This window comes from Rhinolophus ferrumequinum, chromosome 28 (assembly GCF_004115265.2).
Source record: "Rhinolophus ferrumequinum isolate MPI-CBG mRhiFer1 chromosome 28, mRhiFer1_v1.p, whole genome shotgun sequence".
Taxonomy (NCBI): Eukaryota; Metazoa; Chordata; class Mammalia; order Chiroptera; family Rhinolophidae; genus Rhinolophus; species Rhinolophus ferrumequinum.
The window spans coordinates 14,106,154-14,128,037 of NC_046311.1; the positions used below are offsets into that span (position 1 = coordinate 14,106,154).

General features: G+C 56.9%; 1 protein-coding gene across 1 annotated transcript in view; it reads left to right on the forward strand.

The window, feature by feature from the left end:
• Positions 1 to 21,884, forward strand: part of KLF13 (KLF transcription factor 13) — a 43,772-nt gene that overhangs the window by 15,734 nt on the left and 6,154 nt on the right. The gene's annotated exons all lie outside the window — the stretch shown is intronic.

Below are 21,884 nucleotides of genomic sequence, written 5' to 3' on the forward strand. Positions count from 1 at the left end.
GACCCCCCCTTCACCCGCTCCAGGCACACGGGTGCTCCCTCCTTTGGGTGCCTTCTCAGAAAGTGCTGGGGGTGGGGGCCAACCTGGGCCTGAGGGTCCACCGTGAGCCCAGTGGCACGTGGCCAGGGGAAAGTGGCCAGGGGAAGGAGGGAACACTGACTTGTGAAGGCCTGAGAGGCGAGCTGCCCTGTTCCGTTTCCCAGTGACTAGTGGCACCTTCCTATTTTCAGGTGGCCGGTGGGCCAGGCCCAGGGCTGTCGGCCCTGTGATGCTGTGCTGGGTCCCCCACAGCCCGAGGCAGCTGTGCCAGTGCACCGTCCCCATGGCTGGGGGCCGCCTCCGTCACAGGACTGAGCACACCCGTGCTGGGTCTGTACTCAGTTCTGGCCGGGGGCGTCTCTCAGCCATCCTGGGGCAAAGTCTTCAGAAGCTTTTAGCCGCATGAAACCATGTCTGCACCACCCGTTTACAATGGGCAGGCCTCCTGGGGGCTCCTGCTGCACCCCAGCTCTCCCCAGCTCGTTGCCTCTACTGCCTCATGCGGCCACTGGCGGGGAGTAAATGTGCCCTGATCCTAGCTCTGGAGGGAGGGGTCACAGGGCAGCCTGTCCTCATGGTGTCCCCAGACCTCAGGTGGCGCTCAGGCCTGGCAAACGCCCTCACTGCCCAGCGCCCCTCACACCCAGCCTGCCCCGATGGGCGCGCAGGCCTGTTCCCACAGAGCAGCGTTCTGTGGTCTTGGCTCTTGTTTCTGGGAAGATCGGCCATGTGTGGTTCCAGAAAGCTCCCTCTTCCTTTTCCTGGACTCACAGCCTCTCCCCCGCGGAGCTCAGGGAGCTCAGGCTGAGCTCCCACGTCACCTGTCCCCACTGCAGCTGCCCACCGCCTTCCCTGCTGCTTTGGTCCCCCTCACGCTGACCCGCCGTGGAGAGGACCGACCCCAAAGGCCACCTCTTGGTCCTCTCAGTTCCCGCCTGCACCCCTGGTGTCCCAGAGACTGGGGGCTGCCAGCTGCCGCCCCCAGCCCCCAGCCCCTACTGTGCGGTGACGGGACACCCGCCATGTCACAGTAGTTCACTTCCGAGCCTTCTTTTCAAAGGCATCAACTGCAGCTGGAGGAAGAAATGAAAACAGCACCTGGGCCTGAGAACCTTTCAGTTTCTAGACACTCGGTAGTTGGGGCTCCCTCACCCACCACTCTGCACCCCCAGTGCGTCAGGGTTGGGGGTCAGCAGCCAGGCTGCTGAGGTCAGGGAGGTGCAGCCTGGGGTGGTGGGTTGGGTGGGCAGCCTGGGGGGGCCCAACGCAGGACGGGCTCCGGGTGGGGCTGTCAGGTCCTCACCCGCTGGCCTTCAGCGGGGACGGTGGTGGCTCAGGTCTGTGACAGGGCACCCAGCCCCGTAGTATTTGAGGGCTCCAGAAACTCGGGTAGTTGGGCAAAGAGTTGAGGTTGGACGTCTTCTCGGCATCAGCAGGCGACCCCCCGCAGAGCTCTGTCTGCAGCACCAAGGCTTTTGTGGCCAAACTGGCACCACCTTGGAGACCAGGGCATCTGGCTTCTGTGCTGAGACTGGGGCACTGACCGGTGGTTGGTTGACCGGTGGTTGTGGGAGGGGGAGGGAAAGGGGTCTTTGCAAAGCTGTGAGCCAGGTTCAGGAAGGGCAGGGAGTGGGCTGTGGAGGGGGAGCAGAGGAGCTGCCCCAGTCAAGGCGCAGGGATGTGACACAGTCTGGATAGCAAGTCTGAGGGGACCCTCAGGAGGCAGGTCTGGGGATGGGAAGGGGCGTTGCCATGGCGATGAGATGGAGGCGGCATGTGGAGATCCAGGGGGTCACGCTGCTCCTGACATGGTGGGAAGGGAAGGCCTATGGCGGGGTCTGGATCGGGGCCTGGGCACTGAGGGAGGGGAGAGGACAGACGGGACGCGTCACTTGGGAAAGCACGGGAAGAAGAAGTGGGTGTCAGGGTGGCTGGGCCTGAAAGCTCCCATCCTGCCCTCCCGTGGCTGTGTGTAGGCCCCTGTGGCATCTTTGGTAGGACATGGGACAGCGTAGCCCTGGGGTCACGTGATGAGGAAAGGTGTGTTTCCAGAGACGGGTCTGTGTCGCCTGCTTGAGGATTTCCGGCCTGGCCACCCCCCAGCACCTGCCTCCCCCATGGCAGCTTCTTCCTCTCTTTCTGGGCACCTGTTGTCAGTTTCTGACAAGGCCCAGGCCCCAGGTCTTCCTGCTGGTGGAGGAAAGTGGAAACACTTGGTGGGAGGGTAGCGTGCCGCTCACCTCCGTCAGGATGACCACCAGAGGGGTCGAGTATAGAAAACAGGGTGCAGCAGAAGCAAGTGGGCCCCGCTACTCCTCTTGTTGATTTGGTTCTACGCTTAAGTGACAGCAGAACCCAGGGTCTGGCTGTGTCAGCCCAGCCTTAGTGTTTTCTGGGAGGAAAAATGCCATGTGTGGCATGCGTGTGCACACACGTGTTTAAGGGAAACAATACACTGACTGCAAATATGAAAAAGCTCAAAGAGATTAAATGGCACCTGCTTTACCGCGGCTCTGTTCTCAGCTTCAGTGAACCCTGAGTCTCTGACACACAGCCTGGGACGCCCTCCTGGTGCCCACGGCATGGCCGGCGGGACTGCAGACACGCCGCCCCTGTTCGGGGCACTGACAGCTGTGTTCTCACGAGCTCGAGGCGAGGACTGTGCTTGGGTGCAGGACGCAGCCGCAGCCGCTGCCATCGGTTTGCTCCTCGGCAGGGCCCTTGGTGGAGGCCTGGCGTCCTCTCCGGAACCAGAGTGCCGACGTGGCGGGGTGCTGCAGCCTGCTCCCCCTACTCACAGGTGCTCTCGGTCGCTTTACTGGAAGGTCATATCTGTGACTGTAAGCCTCCGGGGAAACCCCAGGCCCCGTGGGAATGTCGCCCATGCCTCAGTGACCCACCTGCGTGGCTCCCGGCGTGGGCACTCTTTCCTGAGCCAGGGATGGACCAATAGCAGCTGTCCCGCCCACTGGCCTGGCCCGTGCAGTGGGAGTAGCAGCCCTCTCCTGCGGTGCATGTGGCTGGTCAGGGGGCAGGGGTCGAGTGCCTGGGCCTAGACCTGTCTCGGGGCCCCAGCCGGGGCCCTGGTTCTCCCCTGCAGCCAGGCTCCCGGGGGCCTGTGTGCCCACGCCTCCACGGTGCCGTTTTACCTCACACCCTGGGGGACACAGTTTAGAGAAAGCCGTTTGGCGTGTCAGGCGGCCTCTGGCCTGACTTCACAAGGTGCACCAGTGGCTTTGGTCTGGGCACAGACCAGGGCACAGAACCCAGGCCAGCACCCGCTGCCCAGGCTGCTTCGGGGGCTAACCAGCTTTGAACGGGTAGGGACCCACTTTCAGTGGCCTTTCTGTGGGTGTGGTAGTCAGCACGATGACATTCTACCTGTGTGTGTGTGAATGTGAACCGTGGGCTCATCCCACACGAGTCATTTATTGCTCTGTGTGTCCCCGTTTTGATATGCGGTTGTGCTCACGTCTCCAAGGTGCTGAGGGGCTTTGCGACCTGGCCTGTCATGGCCATCCAGGGCATCCTGACACGTTCCTCACTGGTGTCCTAACCGGGCCATGCGTGTCGGGCAGCTGTCGTGTCACCTCCAGGGACTTGCTCTTGTGCAACAGCCTGTGACTGAGTGATGGCCACCGTGGTGGGCCCAGCCCAAGGGATCACAGCATGCCTGGGAGGACGTGTCATTCAGGGGCAGCGGGCCTTCAGCCGGCACCCCCAGCGCAGAACGCGTAGGCCTCAGGCTGGCAGGGAGGGTGTTACTCCAGTGAACTCAGGTCACTGTTGAGTAGAATTTACATAACAAAGGCGCCAGGCCTGCTCTTTACCCCAGGACCCCCAGACTCTCCTATTGTGTACCCCACCTCTGGGCCCTCCAGGCTGGTGGGTGTGGGGGCCAGAATCAGCTTGTCCAGGGTGTGAGTTTCTGTCACACCAGTGCTCGGCCTGGGAAGGCGGCTGTGGGAGCTTTTCCCATCATCAGGGCTCAGGCCACACCCAGGGGTTTCCATTCCTGTTCTCAGCTCTGGTGTCCGCAGGGGCTCCTCTGTACCCCTGAAGAACGAGGACATTTAAAGGCAGCCGTGGACTCCGATTCTGTCCCTGCAGCTGCCCTGGTCCCCGCCATCCTCAGTCCTGCTTTGGATGCCCAGACCTGGTGGCCAGAGGGCCAGCTGGAGGTGTCAGTGCAGCCGAGGACACCCCCCTCCGTAGAATGTCCCTCGGGTCCCACCAGCGAGAGAGGCCGTGCGCATCCTGCCTGGTCCCATGGGGGCTGGGTGAGGCCACTCCAGCCGCTGGTGAGATGAGCACACGGTGTGGCCGTGTCACTCGGTGTGGCTCGGCTCCTGGCGCTGGGTGGCCCCGTGGAAGCGCCTCTGGGTGCCTGCTCTGTCCTGGGAACGAGCGGGAGCCCGTCCTCAGGGCCGGGGCCTCTGCATTTGCAGCCCCCCCGTGCCCCCCGTGTGCTTTAGTAAACGGCTGTCCTAGCCCTGCGTGTGGCACGGCCACGCTGGTGCCATGGGAGTGAGGGAGGACTTTGTGTCCAGGGCCCAGGCTGTGGACATTAAGATAGAGTCTCAAGACCACTGGGCAGCGGGATCCCCCAGGCGGCTACTTGGGGTCCTTAGAGGAGGCGGCACAGTGACAGGCTGGGCCGGCCTCCCCGGTGCAGCCGGCCCCCCCCAGGCTGGTCAAGAGTCAGACTCCTCCCTCCCTGGGACCTGGAGCCCTGGGCCTTGCCTCCCAGCCATTCCTCGCTGTGGTCAGGGCTTCTGCCGCCAGCTGGGGCCTCTGGGGGCACCTCCTCTGAGCATGTGGGTGGGCTTTCTGGAGGAGGAGGGCTCCCGAGGGTGGTGGCAGGGGCACTGCACAGGGAGCCGGCTGGGGTGGCTCTGCCGTGTGCTGGCTGTGTCACCTGGCTTGTCACAGACTGTCTGTCCTTGGGCCTGATTTCCTGGGCTGTCACTGAGGCAGCTTTACTTGATCCTCTTAAAAAGTGTCTGTGGAACCAGAGCAGCGGCCTGTAGCCCTGGTTGCAAAGCACAATGACGGGGCTTTCCAGCTGTCGACGCCAGCCCGCCCAGGAAGGGGAGTGGAGACCACGCTAGGGCCCGGGGAACCCTCTGTAACCTAAGCTGGACTGCTCTTCCTGCCCTAGAGAAGCAGCAGGAAGTCCGGGGGCAGGGGCAGCCTTGGGAGGGTCTCAGGCTGGCACAGGCCCTGCCATCTGGCCTGCCCACCTCTGGCTGGCCTGGTCCCGCACAGTTTGGGCTGCTTTCCAGATTTGTTTTCATTTTCAATTCCCTTTATTGCTCAAACCACCTCAGGGCCGCAGAAAACAAACCGTTATCCTCAGCTGACCTCCGACTCCTGGCCTCAATTGTTTGCCGTTTGCTAATTTTAGCTCCTTATCCTCCCCCCCAAAGGGAGACACAGACCCAGAATAGCTGCCTGGAAGGGGGGCTGCGGTGTTTGTGGCCAGAGTTCCCACAATGATCTGTCAGAGGAGGGGGCAGCTCCCTGCTGCGGGCTGGCCTCCCCCACCAGGCTGGGCAGGCCAGGCGGCAGGGGACAGACAGGACCCCTCCCCCCACCAGCCCCTCTCACTGAAGGACTCTGCTCCCACAGGGCCTGACGTGCAGAAGAGAAAAGGAACTCTTCTTTTTTGAGTCTGTTTCTCCTTTTAAACAGAAACCAGGCTGCATCTGGGATGAGCCCCTGCGGCCCTGCCTGGCGCACAGACCCCTGGGAATCGGGAGCTCCTGCGAGCTCCCAGACTCCAGGACCAAGTGGACGAGCGCAGTCTGGGGTCAGACGTGGCGCTTGGCCGCAGGGCGGCCCAGGAGACAGTGGCAGGCTGGCGGTCCCTGGCCAAGTCGCGTCCCGCCCAGCTGTGGAGGCCAGCGCAAGGCCTGCGTGGACGAACTGGGCTGGCGCGTCCAGGGTGCCGGGCCCAGGCTGCAGGCGGGACCCTGCCGATGGGAGAATGGGCAGAGGAGCAGCCCAGCGAACCCCAGTCTGGGGGCCCAGAGAGGGATGAAGCCCAGCCACCAGTGGCCTCGGGGCTGGGCCTGAGGTGCTCGATACGCCCTAGTCCGTACAGGGAGACCTTTGTTGGGGAAGACAGACAGACGCCTGGGTTGGGAGGAGCACATAACGAGCCCCTGGCCACCCATCACCCTCACCCCGCATCCCGTCCCCCTCGCTGCCCTGGACGGTGTGCAAGGAAATCCTGATTCTGTATCATTTTATCCATAAATATTTCCGCACTCACATTTTTAAACGAAAGCCCAGTGCTAGAATAATACTAACTAAATGTGAAATAAAGAAAAGCCAAAGTCTGAGGTCACCACAGATGACGCCTTAGAATTGAGAAATGCTCCCATCGCAGCCCCGTGACCTCACATCGGAGCAGAGGGTGCCCAGGAAACAACCATTCTGTCAGTGTGGAACGTTCTGGACGCAGATATTTATGAAATCAAAAGCAACGACGACAAAAGCAATCCTACGCGCTCCTGTCCTCTGCACAGGGGGCACGGTGGGGGTGGGGACAGTGAAGAGACGCTGCTGCCTCCACGCGCCTGGGATGCCGACGTGGCCGCACCCTCCCACGGCTTCTGCAGAGGGTGACGAGGAGAGGAAAGCGGCTCTCGGAAGAAAGCCTTGGCTGCGGAGAATGTCATGCCTGTCCCATTTTGTAAATTACTTAAACATGTTATTAGCCATGTAGCCTAAGGCCCAGACCGTCCTGCCCGAGTCACTGTGATGAACAGGTGACTGGCTGCGCCCTCTCCTCTCCCAGAGGCAGCTGTTGGCCGCGTCTCGGAGGTCACCTGCTGTGTCAGCTGCGTGCCCCTGGTGGCCATTCCTGTGCTTCAGTTGTAGCCCGGTACCCGTTGGCTTCCCACGATGGTGGACGATACCCTGACTGTAAGAGTAAGGTATTTGGGGTTCGGTCGGCATTCAGGATTCAGAGGTGATCAGGACTCAGTAAATGCTAGTGGAGGGTGACCCAGGTGTTGCACGTTTCTTCTTTTCCGTAGCATTAATTAATAGTTGCCTTTTTCGCTTGGTTTCCTCCGCGCTGTTGTGACTGACTTGGCCCCGGGCCCCCCAGCCATGCGGCTCTCTGTTTGGCATGGACTGTGCAGTGTCAGTGATCTGGGGGCCTCCTCTCCACCCCTCATGGTCCCCCTCAGATTGCCCCCCACCTTCCCGACTGGTGGTCGCTGTTGTCCTGAGACCCCTCCGGCTGTCTGGGCCCCATTTCGTTGTACCTGTGCCTCTGCTTTTAGTGGCACCTAGAAGGGGGCCAGGAGGCCATTTTTGATGAGCCTGACGTGTCTGGGAGTGTCTTGCCCCTGGTCTGACACTTGATTCCTGTTGGATGGGTGTCGAGGCTCAGGCTTTGGGGTTTGGGAGGCCGCGCTGTGCGGTCCTGGACCTCGTGTTGCTGCTCAGAGGGGAGCCGTCCTGACCCCTGGTCGTGTGCACCCCACACGCTCTTTGGGACTTCTGGGCTGGGGTCTCTCTCCCAGAGTTTGGAGGCACCTGGCGCTGCAGCCGGCCTTGGGGTGCAGCCGTGAATGCCCAGGGCTCCTGGGGCCTCTTCTTGCATGTGCTCTGGGAAATGGCTCCCCTTCTAGGTCCTCAGGGCTCTGTGGGTCCCTTTCCTCTGCAGTTGGAACTATTGGCCTGATCCTTCCATTTTCTTACCGTTCCCCCCACCATCCATTTGTTCATCTTCTTGTTCTGTTTTCTGTGAGACGTTCTCAAGGTTCCCTTCAACCCTGAGATGGAGATTTTAATCTCTGCCGTATCCCGCCGCTGTGCCTTCCCTTTCAGGCGCAGGTTTCTGAATCCTTTTCTAAGGAGCATCCTGTTCCTGCCGGGTCCTGCGGCTGAGATGACTGACAGCTCTGGAAGCTTCCTTCTCCCGTGTCACGTGGCCTCTGCACTTTCTGGTTGCCTCTTTCTACTTGCTGCCCGCCCACATCCCAGGCTCTTCTCAGATGTCAGAGGATCCTTGGGGTCTGGGATGCTGCCTGGGGCTGGGGTCCCTGCCAGGGGGTGTCACCCTGGCTGCTGCACTCAGAGAGCAGGGCGGGGAGAGAGCAGCAAGGGAGCAGGAAGGAGGCTGCCCTGCCCTGAGCCATGTCTGGGGTGCCTAGCCCGAGGTCCCCATTTCCACTGACCTGCTCAGACGGTAAACGTGTCTTGGGCAGGTATGAGAAAGGCAGGCCGTCTCTGTGAGGTGGGGAGGAGCCTGGCGTGTCTGCTGCTGTTTTAACTAACTCAGGTGCCCTTCCATCAGCCCCTGCACCCCTACTGCCAGGGGCTCCTGAGCCATCGGGGGCATGCAGTGTAGGCACCGGGGATCGCTTCTTTGCTCGCTCTGCCGTCTTTCTAATTCCCAGCTTCCAAATTACTATTATTATCCCTTTTCCTTTGTCCTTTAAAATTCCCTTTAATTTTAGAGGGATCTGGGGACAGCAAGGTGATGAGTCGCCATCTATGTCCAGAGTCCCTCTTTGGCTTTAGGTCCAGCGCAGGGAGGCCTGGGAGAGATGAGAAGATAAGATGAGGACATCCTCTTGTCAGCAGGAGCGTCCCGTCCCATCGCAGGCTCCCGCCGCTGTCATGGGCTGCATTGTCCAGCCCCCAGTCTGCCAGTGCCCTTTTGTTCTTGTCCAGTGATGTGATCCAGGAATTCCAGCCAAAGTTACATGGAGCCATGTTCTCGAAGCAAGTGAAGGCAGCTTGCAGCTTATGAAAAGACAGGTGCAAAGAAAGGAGAGGGTCGAAATCTAAGGCTGGCGGGTATAGGTTTCTTCTTCTCCGGTTTCAGGTCCCAACATGGATAGTCCAGGGCTGGTGTAGCAGCTCCAGGATGCCACCAGAGACCAAGATGCATTCTCCTTCTGTTTAGTCTTTGTTGGCATCTGGAGGTAGCCATGCTTTCCACCCCATGATCACATGACTCCTGCTGCTCCTACATGTTTGGAACATACTCCAGGCAGGAAGAAGGGCAAGGGCTAAGGGCAGAATATGGCCCCTGGCCCCTCTTCATTGTGAAAATGCATCCAGTGGCTTATCCAGAGCTCATTGGCCAGAATCAGGTCCTTAAGCCAATACTAGCTGCAAGGGAGTCGGGAAGAGAGCCTTTTTACCTGGTGCATTGCTGCTGCGAACTGCAGTCATGTTCTCTGGGAAAAGAAGGTGTGGATAATGTGCAGTTAGCTGTCGCTGCCGTCGTCGCCAGGGGGCTCCCGTGCACTTGTCCTCCAGGAGGGCAGTCGTTGATCAGGGAAATGTCTGGTGGGCAAAGGTGACCACTGCATGAGCAGGTGCTCACAAAGCCCCTGAGGAGGAGTGTCAGAAATCATTTAACTTTCTCCAGCATTTACTGTTTTCCCAGCAAGAGTGGGTATATTAGCCGTTTGCCCTTACAAGAAGTATTGACTTATTACTCAGCAGTAAGCTACATGGTTACTGCTGTAGTGGTCACAAAATGTAAACGAAGTGGGTTTTCCATAATTTATTATGTGAACTGTAGTCGTCATGTCTCCTTAGGCTCTCCTTGGCTGTGACAGTTTCTAAGATATTTTTTGTTTCGCATGACCTTGATGGGTAGTTTTGAAGGGTAGTGGCCAGGTATTTTGTAGAATGTCCCTCAGTTTGCATTTGTGTGGTGTTTTTCTTGTAATGAGACGGGGGTGTGACTTTTTGGGAAAAATACCAGAGGTGACGAGCCTTTCTCATCTCATCACATCCTATCAGTGGGAGAATGATATCCACGTGCCGTACCACTGATATTTATTTGTTGCTCCACTGTTCCAGACTTGGCCTGGAACTCTGCCATGTTGACTCCTGTGTCCCTTTGACACGCCCCCGTCATTTTGGCTTTTTTGTGCACCTCCTTATTTTCTGGCATTAACAGGATGCTTCAGGCTCATCTCATGAGCCAGTCCTCCAAGGATCCCTGTTCCTTTTATTGGAAAATGGTGTTTAGAAACCAAGATCCAGTTGCTGAGTGTGCTGCTGGGTTGTTGCAGCTTGTGGCCCCTTCCAGGGGACACAGCCCGGGAGCGCACCTGTGTCCCAGCCCATACCTTTCCCTGTGTGTGCACACTGGACTAAGCCTGAGTTCACACGACGTCTCAGACACGGGGGCAGCCCCGCAGGAAGGACTCATTGCTGATCTGTAACCCCCCCAACCCCCCCCCCCCGCTTACTGTCACAATGGCTCCCACCACCCTCCATGCTTTCGCTGGTTGGTTGTTCCTCAGCATACATGTGAAGCAGTTTTGGAATTGTTGACCCACACTCTCGCGGGAAACTGAACAGTTGCTTTAGTCTGTAGTCTTATAGTTGCCAGTCAAAACACTGTTTTCCCAAGTTACTTAGGTCGGCTCCTTTTCCCTGCCCCCTGCCAGATGCCGTGTCGTACATTTGTAATACAGAGGCTGTTGTCACAGTCTGCATTCCAGCCTGGGATCCCCCAAGCTCCTTTACACGTCAGAAATGTGCACACATCAGAGTGCACTCGCGACGTGCAGTTGTATAGGTTTTGACCAACGCAGACAATTTTGTATCTACAACCCCAGTACCAGGCACAGTGGCTCCATCACCCCAAAAATCCCTGTGTGACTCCCCGATGCCCCTGATGCCCCTGCCACCCCTGATGCATTTTCTGTCCTTTACAGTTTTGCCTTTGGCAAAATGTCACATGAACAGTCATACAGTACATAGACTTTTGGGTCTAGCTTCTTTGACTTAGCAAAGTGTATTTAAGATTCTTTGTGTGTGTGTGTGTGTGTGTGTGTGTGTGTATGTGTGTGAATCAATAGCTCCTTCCTTTTTGTCATCGAATTGTATTCCGTTGTGGATGTGCACGCCGCAATTTGTTTATCCATTCACCTGTAGAAAGTGCTTACCCCTGGTTTCTGCTGATTACGAGTGAGGCTGCTGTAAACATTTGTGGCCGGCCTTCTGGTTCATTTGGTGAATGTGTAGGGCTGGGATTGCTGGGCCGTATGTGAGTCTGTGTTTCACTTTCTAAGAGAATCCCAAACTGTTGTAAAATGACTGTACCGTGTTGCACTCTCAGCAGCGGTGAACGAGAGTTCCAGGTGCTCCATCAACACTTAGTATTGTCAGGTTTTTCGGATTTTAGCCATTCTCGTAGGTATATAGTACCATCTCATTGCTTCACTTTGCATTTCCTTAACAACAAACAATACTGGGCATCTTTCACATGGTTTTCTGACATCTGTACATCTTTGGTGGCATTTAGATCCTTCCTTCATTATAAAATTGGGTGTTTGTTTATTGCTGAGGTTTCAGAGTTCTTTATATATTTTTGGCTGTGAGTTGTCTTCACTTTTGATCAACCTCAAAAGAAGGACATTTTAATCAAGTAAATCAACGAGGACCTTTGTGGATGGCGAACTCATGCCATGCCTTGCCTTGCCGTGGTGTTTGAGGCAGTCTCTGAAAATGCTGACTGAAATGTGCTCCCCGGGCTGCCAGCAGCCGTCATGGCCGCGTGTGCAGAAAAGCACAGGTTCCCGAATGGGACTGTTGATGGCTCGCTGGCTCCTGGAGCAGAGGACTGGTCCCTTCGAGACTGCAAAGGCAAGAAGGACAGGGGCTTGACATGGTCATGCCACTCGGCTCAGGGAAAATGCTCCTGGCGTCCCGTTGGAAGCAGTTGGTAATGTGACCATCAGAATAGAGGGGAAAGAAACGGAAACGTCTGCTCTGTGGGCTCAGCTCCTGTGAGGCCACTCAGAGCATTGACCACCTGGAGGTACCGGGCCCCTAGCACCGTGTTTCCCCGAAAATAAGACCGAACAGGAAAATAAGCCCTACCATGATTTTTCAGGATGACATCCCCTGAACATAAGCCCTAATGCATCTTTTGGAGCAAAAATTAATATAACACCCAGTCTTATTTTCGGGGTAACACGGTATGTTGAAGTCCAGGATCTGGAAGCTTTGGCAGCGGGAGCCCATAGACTCTCCCTGCGTGTCCTTTCAGGAGAAAGGAGGGGTGTATGGGGACTCCAGAGCCCTTGTCTGGGGGAGCTGGCAGAAACCATTGGTATTTTATTATTGCTGTTTCAAAAGGGACCTTGGGAACGGAAATTTTCAAATGTGTTTTGTAACCCTTAGCAAAAGTGGGGAAAACAGCTTCATGAAATTCCTGGCCTGTGGGCCTGTTGACCTTTGCGGGCACGTGCACCCACGCGTGTAAATCAGCACTGTTTTCTCATGAGAGGCCAGAAGTCCTGGGTTCTGGGGAAGCAGGCCCAGTGAGGAAGCTGGAGTTTGAGTGAGACTATTATTATATTGTAATAGAATTTTGTAAAGCCTGGACACATACATGTGCACACACAACTCTGTGAGATAGTGCACTGCATTCTTTTGCACCATAAAAAGCTGTTTGGTTGAAAAGTGTAGGAATGCTGAGAGGATACTCTCATGATCCCGTCTCCCAAGGTCACGGCTGTGTTTCCTTCCTGCAGCCCTGGCTGCACAACACGTGCCTTTCCCATAGGGACAGTGGGGCTCAGCCCCCAGCGGTGTTTTCTTGGTGGGCTCCTGTGAAAGGGCTGCTGAGAAGTGGGTCCCCGTCTGTGGCTTAGAGGACGTTAGAGAGAGACAGCCGGGCCGCCTCCACGCACACGCTCCGCTTCGCCACCCGCTCCACCCAACCCATGAGCCTGGTTCTCGTGACCTTGGGGTGGGGTGGGGGGCGACACCATACAGCTGCGGGTCTCCCACCCCCACCTGGGGTCCTGCGGGAAGGAGGCAGGGTACAGGACGACAGAGCTGTCAGGGAAGACGACATTCAGCCCTGGGGCTTCTGGTGGGGGTTGGGGGGCGTGCAGAATGGCACCTGCTTTTTCTTCCTGGCTGGTGCCCCCAGGGTCAGCTCCCTCAGAGGCCGGAGAAGGGCATAGGGGCAGGTGGAGGAGGCGGGAGGGTCCGGGTGAAGCCATGGGCAGGGACTGGCCTGTCCCCCGAGCCCCGAGGTCCCCTGGAGCGCCATCTCTCTCCATAGCAGTGTGGCTTTCGTCACTGGCGAAGGGCGGGGTGCCGAGCTGGTGTGTAGCTGGGATGTTCACTGAGGGGCGAGCCTCCAGCTCACGGCTGCAGCAGCCTGTTCTCTACAGGCAGTGTTTTTAGACAAAATAGTTTTCCCAGAATGCACCGAGCATAAATGGCTCCAAGTGGCCAAGGCAAGCGGGTATCTGGAACCGTTCATCTGAGCGCTTCCACTGTCTAGAAAAGTCTGGTCAGTGACTGACTTTTTTTTTGTTTGCATCATCTCCCTTCAAAGCCAAAGGCTTCTTAGGACTATAATAAAATGACTTACACATTTTAATTCTGATTTATTTACTTCTGAAGCCAACCGTGAAAAGGAGGTTGTTTTGCTGTGTTCTGTTTGCAACCTCATGACATTCTGTCCTGAGAGAGGCGGCCTGCTAGGTGCCCCTGGAGCCGGCCTGGCTGGGTGCTGGGCCTGGGGACCACCTCTTAGCTCCACTGTCCCAAGCGCTGCCTCAGGGCTCAGCCCTTCTCAAAGGCAGGGCCTAGGAAAAGTGCCTTCCAGCGCCTTCCGAGTCAGGTGTGGCCGAGTCAGGTGTGGTGACTGCCTGCAGAGGCCCCTGGAGCAGATGGGCCGAATGTAGCCCGACCGGGTTGGGAGCTACTGGCTCTTCCTGGGGAGCTGGAGGCCCCAGGGGGCCACGTTGGGGGACCTTAGGGTATGTGTGTCAAGAAGCGGGGAATGTGCTGGGCCTCAGTGCCCGGGTCTGTGAGATGGGCCCGCAGCCTGGATGGTTCCTCTTCTGCTCCCACCTTGTGGGACGTTAATGGCCGAGTCATCAACAGCAGTTCTTACTCCACGGTGGGGAGGGGCTGTGAGAATGTCTTCCTTCCAGGTGGCATCTAGACTCCAGCCCAGGCTTTCTAGGCGTGACCTTGGTGAGGTCACTTTGACTTCAATCCCGTCTCTGTCTCTCAGGGTTGGTGGAGTCACGTGAGCAGGCGCATGGCAGATTCAATGCTGCATACCTGTGAGGCTTGGATGTGTGCTGGGTCCCGTCCCCAGGGCTGGGTCCCGTCCCCAGGGCTGGGTCCCCTCCCGGCTGGCAGGGCCCACCAAGAAGGCAGCGGGGAGGGGACAGGAGTGAGGAAGTGAAGGGGGGGCGGGGACACAGGAAAAGGAAGTGGGACAGAGTGGCTGCCAAAGGCTCCGCGGAGAGGGGCCTCTCCCTCAGTTGCCCACAGAGCCCCGTGCGGGGGAGGGGGGCCTGGGGTGCAGAGGGCTGGCTGTACACCTGGCAGGTGGCAGCAGGAAGGGAGTCCCTTTGCTCTGCTCCCGGGGCCCCTGGCCGACCTTGAAGACTTGTTTCTTTGGGGAGGGGATGGTGTGGGCGGCCCACGTTGGCTGAGGGCTCGTCCTTGTCGAGGAGCCCGCTGGTGACTGGTGCCACCCCAGCTGAGGGCTGGACGAACTTGCCAAGTTGCCAGGGGAGGGGAGGAAGGGCCTGCAGCCAGGGCCCGTCCGGTCCTCCCAGTTCCATCTTTTAGGACAGGAGCGTGATATTCAGGAGACTGAAGGGGCCTCAGATATAATACTACACCCCTGGGTCATCTGCTGCTCACATTTTTACCATTGTCTTAAATTGGGCAGGGTCTGTCAACCTGTTTATCAGGAAGTGCCCTCCAGCAAACCGATTGGGGGCTTCTGAGCCCAGGCTTCCTGCCCTGGGAACACCTCCTAGAAAGCTAGATTGGTCTCGATTGCTGTTTTTGAGTTTCTCCTACAGCTGGGAAGCCCACTGGCCTTGCCTCCGTTAAGGAGAGTCATTTAAGGGGAGCGGTGGGGCAGGATCGCAAGGCGCTCTGGCCTGAGTGGGCCTGGCCAGGAACTCAGCTTCGTTCCCTTTACTGCCTGCTTTTGACTTTGCATTTTTGGTGGCTAGTATTTCCTAGTTTGCTGTAGATGTTTGTTTTTATTTTGTGTTTCAATAGGTAAGTAACGTGTGTGTTTCAAAATCCAAGCAGTTTGAGTATTTTTCCAGTGAAAGTTCTCCCAACACCCCACCCCCCACCACCAGTCTCCAAAGTGCCTGTTCCAGGAGCCTAACCACCCTGACAGGGAAAAAGTAGGATGTCCTGGGGTTGAGTTTGCGTTTGTCTTCTGCTGGACATCTTTTCAGATGTTGGAGAGTCCTTTGATTTCCCTTTGGGATCTGTCCATTACAGCCTTGGTCTATTTTTCTGTTAGGTGTTGGTTTTTCCTTTTAATTTCTGTGAGCACTTTCTACATTGGCGATCAACCCTTTGTAACATGAGCTGCAAATATTTTTACTCATTTATCTTTTGCTGTGGCTTCTGGTGACTCTGTCCATAGAGAAGTATTTTATACTTTTGTCGGCAAATGCATCCGTCTGTTTGTTTATGGCTTCCGACTTTGATTCACAGGAAGAACTTGACGATGTCTCATGTTTTCTTCCAGGACTCTGTGGTTTCATTTCACATTTGCCACGGTTCCCACTGTCTGTGGGTCTGGTTCTGACACCTCTGCTCTGCCCCCAAGGCCAGTCGCCAGCTTCGGGGACAACATACTGAATATTTGGTGGTCCCGTCCTCCCCACATCATTCTTCTTTTTCAGAGTTTTCCTGGCTGTTTCTTTGTATTTTTCTGGATGAATTTTAGGATCAAGTTGTCTTATTCCAAAACAAAGCAAAGCAACAACAAAAATGCCTCCTTTGAAAATAGACTTGCGCCCATTGTAGAAAGCCAGAGGCACAAATGTGGGAGGAAGGTGGATTTTCTTGTTTACGCTGTGCCCCCAGGCCGTGTGTAGCAGTCTCTAGCCAGGCGCCGCCTCCCTTCATGTCCTGCCAGCTCTGGCTTGTGCAAGAGTGCAAAGGAGCGTGTGATCAGCGCCGCTCGTGCCCCCACCGCAGCAGCGTGCTGGGGCCGGGCCTGGGCCCAGGTGAGCACCACCTGGTGTGGGGCTTGGACGCGCCCTGTGGTGCCCAGTGGATGGTCTGCCACCGGCCAGGGCCCCTACGCATGCACTGCCCAGGGGCCCCAGTGGTGGTAACAGCAAATCACGGGAGCACGTGTGTGCTCCTATTAACCGTCACGGTAACTGGGGGAGAGGAGATGACACCTCTGAGGCCATCGGCCTGAGTGCGGAGGTGGGGGGGTCGGCAGGTGCTGCTTCCTTGCAGAAAGCCAAGTCCTGCGACAAGAGGGGGCCCCACTGCCTGGCAGCTCTCTCCCCCGGCCCTCAGGCCAGCTGCATGCAGTCCCCTGGGGGTCTCCAAACCACTGGTAGAGCAGTCCCATGGCCTCCTAGAGAAAGTAGGGAAGTCCCCTCCCACCAGAGGACAGGCCTTTCTGTGGACCCCAAGGCTACTGCAGGCTGCAGGTGAGCTGCCCCAGAGGGAGGGGTGAGCGGGACGCCCTGGAGTGGAGCACGGGCAGTCCTGGGCTTGGGAGCTGGAAGTGGCCCCGTGCCAGTGGCCAGGGATCAGTGGCCATGGCTGGTGGTGAGTGCCCAGGGCTTGGGCGCTGGGGCCAGGCAGCCTGGGAGAACCTGTGCAGGCCTCTCCCTGTGCTCCCTCTGCCTCTGATTAGCCCTTTCACTCACCAACACCAGCCACACACCCTTGTGGGTTCTTTGTACTCCCTGAGTCTGGTCACATGATCCTGAGCACCCAGCCCTATTAAGTTGATGGACCCATCTGGTCTTTTCTCCTGAGGCCCCCTGGGCAGAGATGCACCCCCGTTTCTCCCTTCCACAGAGGGGAGCTCAGCCAGGCTGCCCAGAGCCCTGGCCACTGCAGCCACCTGGGCTGAGAAACCCCAGCAGGAGGGGGGGAACCACCCAGCCTGCAGACAGTTCTGGCCTGGGCTCAGGGACAGCTGCTGGGGAGACAGCAAAAAACGACCCCCGAGACGGCCCACAAGCGGCTAACACGCTAGAGCCACGAAGGTGGTGGTTGTGCGCCGTGGGAGCCAGGGGGACCCACTCAAGTGGGGGCTGCCGGCCTGGTGGGGCTGGATGGAGCGATAACCGGGAGCCCGCCCTTTGGACTGGAGCCGGGAGCAGAGCGGGAGGGGCCCCCACGCTCAGGACTGAGCTGGAACCTGCGCACTTGGTACACCCACTGCGCCTGCACGTGCAGCTGTGGGCTGGGGGACAGGTGCAGGGCCCGGTGGGCGCTGGGTGGCGGAGAGCCCCTGAGCTCGCAGCCCCGTCCTGGAGGGAACGCCGTGTCCGGCCCTGCCTGCGGCTTGGGCAAGAGAGCTGTGGGACTCACTGTTCCCTGATAAGATGAGGCAATCGCTCTCGGCCGCCAGGCAGTGGCGCCAGGGACATTTATGTAACCCCGCCCTGTGCCCTCACCCACCGCTACCAGGGCCCTCGCTACCCCCACGCTGCAGGCTCTGACCTCTTCCCCCCCCACCCCGTGCACTTCACACCCCTTCTCCCCCAACTACCCTGTCCCTGTGCCCTCCCCACCCCCCAGCATGTGCCCGCCTTGCCCTGCCACGCAGCCCTGGCTCCTGCTGCTGGACCTGCAGCACCCCCACCGCACCCCTGCGGGGCTCTCCCCTCCCCCGGCCCCTGGGTCCCCAAGGTTCCCTCACCCCCTCCCTGTGCACCCAGCACCCCACAGACCTGACCCCAGCCTCCTTCTGCTCACCCTGCCTCCCCCCAAAACGCAGCCTCTGTCTGCCCTTCTTACAAAAGTGGGGGCATCCCAGGCCTAGGCTTCTGTGCTCCCGTCAGGGTTCTGGAATCTGGGGTCAGGTTTCCCTTCCCAGAGGGCCAGTGTCACTTCTGAGCGAGACCGAGCACTCTCCTGTGGCAGCCATGTGATACTGCTGCTGTCTCCTTGTCACATGCCCAGGTGGCGGCAGGTGCAAATTTGAAGCTGTTCAGTCCAGCTGGCCCCCACCCCACGCCCCGTGCTCGCCTCTCAGCCCAGCCACACCACCCTGGCGTCAGTCCTCGGGGCATGGTTTTCAGAGTGAGGCCCAGGACAGCTGTAGGTGCCTGAGGCCCTTCCCCGGGCCAGGAGGTCAAGACTGTTTTCCTAAACACATTGTTTGTCCTCCTCCTCTCAGAAGAATACAGTGGGAAGTGCCACAGGCTGCACGATGGATGTGTCTGATCTCAACCCTCCAGCAGCTACGGGAAGAAAGTGTGCTTGAGTTTCCATTTTTTTCAGTTTGAACGTCAAAGCACATGAGCCCCACAAACAAGCTCCTTGGGTTCCTCACTAGAAGTCTGGCGAGTGCTATCCCCCTACCCGGCCGCCTTCCCCACCTGTTCTCCATTCTCCTGGTGCCACGTGAACGTCACCACTCAGGCCAGCGCAGCCTGCGCTGCGCCAGCATGAATCATAACTTGTAAATGTTTTATCCGTCTGTCTGTGGGCCAGTGTATTGGCCCTCTCCCCTCCTGGGACAGGCTGACAGAGGTGGAGAGAATGGAGCAGGGAACACCCTGTCTGTCTGTGTCACAGCTGTGTCCCCAGGGCCAGGCATCAGGCATCAGACTCAACAAGTGTGAGCTACTGATGGCTGCATGCGCGGCCGAGAGCTGTGTGCTGCCCACGGGTGACACTGGGCTTTCCCACCTCCCACTCCAGGCGGCCTGGCGCCACACCCCACCCTGTGGTTTTGTGGTTCTCTGCAGCCCGTCATCACCCAGCACCCACCTCCTGTGCCTCCCAGAGGTGCAAGCAGAAGGAGCCCCCACTGAGGGCCTAGGCTAATTAGGAAGCAAGGGGGAGTCTGAACCTGGATTGTTCCGCTCTCCCCGCCGCAGCCCCGAATCAGAAGACCTCGTTGACCAGAATAACGGATAGGCGCACCACTAGCTAACGTTTCTCGAGAAGCATGTGGCGTGTGCCAGGCAGTGTGTGCAACCCCGTATGGACCCCACTGTGACGCGGGGCACTGTATTAATTTCCTGTGGCTGTCATAACAAATGACCACAAACTGGGTGGCTTCAAACAACAGAAATGGCCTCTCACTATTGGGAGAGCAGAAGTCTGCAGTCGGTGTCGGCAGTTAGGTCCTTTTGAAGGTTCTGAGGGGGAATCCCTTCCATGTCTTTCCTGGTTTCTGGTCACCTGCGATCCTTAGGGTTCCTGGGCTTGTAACACACCACTCTGTCGTCACATGCTTGTCCCTTCCCTGTCCTTTCCCCTTCTCTCTGAGGACACTTGTGGTCTCCTCTCAAGGGCCTTACCTTAATTATATCTGTGAAGACCTTTTGCCAAATAAAGACACGTTCAGAGGTTTGAGCATGAGGACTGGCACATTCCTCTTGGGGGGCCACTGTTTTCCCCCCCTGTGGGCACTGCAGTGCTTGTCTGAGGCCACCGTCACCCACCTGGGGACAAGTCTGAGCCTCGTCTGTCAGACCTGGCACCCAAACATGGGAACTCAGCACCTGGTCAGACGAAATGAAACTGTTCTGTTTACTGCTGGCCTTTCGTCTAATGGCCGAGCGGGCTGTGAATCTCCGTAGGCTGGCGTTACTTAGCCTGCCGCATTTCTCACGCCTTTTTGTGGACGAGATTCCCCCCCAGACCAATTAACTACTCAGTCAACTCTGGCTTGCGAATGTCAGGCTCGATATTTCAAGAATTACATGTAAACATCCCTTTTTATTGTTAGCATGCGATTTTTTAAAAGGCATAACGCAAAAGAGCTTATAACAACAACAACAACAAAATCCTCTTCTCCGTCCAGCCTCACCCCCAGAGACCAGCACTCCTGATTTTAGTCATCTCCGTGGTTACTGCCATGAACAAACTGTATGATTTTACTGCTGTTTCTTGATTTATCAAATTTAGATTTTTATCTATCACCTTCCTGCCGTGAAATTCAAGGATTTACCTCATTCCTACCTCTTTCCTCGATCTCCTCCTGAACTGATGGATATATTATTCTTTGAATTCTTTTGTTGATCATTCTTGAACCTCTTTAGAGATTTCTTCTGACTGCATGTGTGTTCCTACCTTCCGCTTAGATCCGTGTGGTCTTGTGGGTCCTTGAGCTTTGTCTGTAAGATCGATTCTAAACACTGCCGAGTCGTAGGGCTCGTGTGACCAGGGCTGTGTTACGATGCCGTCCCGGTGCCAGGGCCTCTGCTGACATTCCATGCCCTGCTCCCTCCTTATGCGGTCCTTGTGAGGAACAAATCACATACGAAAGGTCCTAGAACAGAGCTGGGCTCAGAGCTCTCCCGATTCTGGAAATCACGGCACTGTAGTTTGCTTCAATAGAGACCACAGTTTTCTTGCTTGTCTTCTGTTTTTCCTGGAGTTTCTCATTGCCTTTGTTTTTTTTTCCTTTTCCCCAAAGAACAGTGTGTACCTTCCCTGTGTCCTGACATTTATTCACCTCCTGATCATACTGTCTTGTCCATGGGACTCACTTTCTTCGTGAGCCCTGCCCTCTGCTCCAGTGCCCCCCACCCTGCCCTTATCCCTCCCGCTCCCCTACCCCCATCTCTGCGTCACTCTTCCCCCGAGACGCCTCTTCATTGTTCACTCACTTCCCTGCCTTCTCCGTTTTTTCTCATTTTTGCTGGAGTGTGAGGTGAACTGAGAAGGCCCTGTTCCTTTGTCATCTAGCATCCAGTGTGACTTAGGAGAAGTTTGGGGGCTGTCCCAGCCTTGTTCCCCCAGGGTTTTTCGCGTCTCTGTGAAGTTTTATGATCTCTTTTTACCCAGTGAGTGATCTGACATTGCAGAAATTCTCAAAGCAGGAGCCTTGACTCATTACCCTGCCCACCTCTGTTAGTCTGCTGTCTCCTTCTTCTGTTGTTACTCTGCCAGATACTGTTTGTTTCTTTGGTAATTTCCTCTCCTCCATTTTTCCTGCTCCTTTACTCGGTGCCTTCTGTTAGGTGCACCCCCAGGATTGATTGATTCCCAGTGACTCTGAACTTGTAGCTCCTGCTGTTTCTAACTGTCAGATAGGTTTGGGAAACAAGGGTTTGCTCACCTATTTGATTTTGAGTCCCCACGCTCCCTTCCCCCCAAAACATAAAATCAGTAAGCACAGCAAATACACACAGCCCTCCACTTCAGCACCACCAGAAGACAACACTGTGACATTCACATATTTTCTAGAGCTGTTTTTCTGTTCTGTTTTTTTGGGATATTTCCTTGAGTGTATTTCCAGGTTTTCTATGGAATTTTTGTTAGAGCAATGATATTCTCCGTTTCCGAACATTTTCCATATTTTGTTCTATGAACTTCCTTTTTATGGTATCCTGTTTGCTTTATGCATAAAATTTTGTCTGAAATTTCTCTGAGAATGCTAATTAGAATTTTTCGGTGAACATTCTCTTCTGTTTCCTGGCTTCCTTCTTTTTCCTCTGGAGTCGGTGGTTTTGTGGCTCTTGGCCCTTCCCTTTCATGCCGCTGGTTTTCCTTGGCCATCCGGCCATCCTTGGGTGTCTGTTTATATTTAAGGTTGATGGGCTCGTTTGGGGTGGGTGGTGTGGATTTCCTCCGGGACAGGTGGGCCAGCTTCAGGGACCGGCTGTCTGGAGTGGGGTGGGAGGGAGGAGACAGGGCTGGGAGGGTGGCTGCGTGGCCGTGCCCAGTGCCAGGACGGCTGCGTTCTGGGGTGCCAGAGCCCCTCCTGGTTCTCCCTGAGCACTTGGTGTGGTTTCGTGTGGTTCAGACTTAGCCGGGGTAAATGCAGGCCTGTCCGTTGCTCTGACCAAGGGATGGGAGGGAGGGGGCGGGGTCCTGACCGGAGCTGCCCTTTGTCA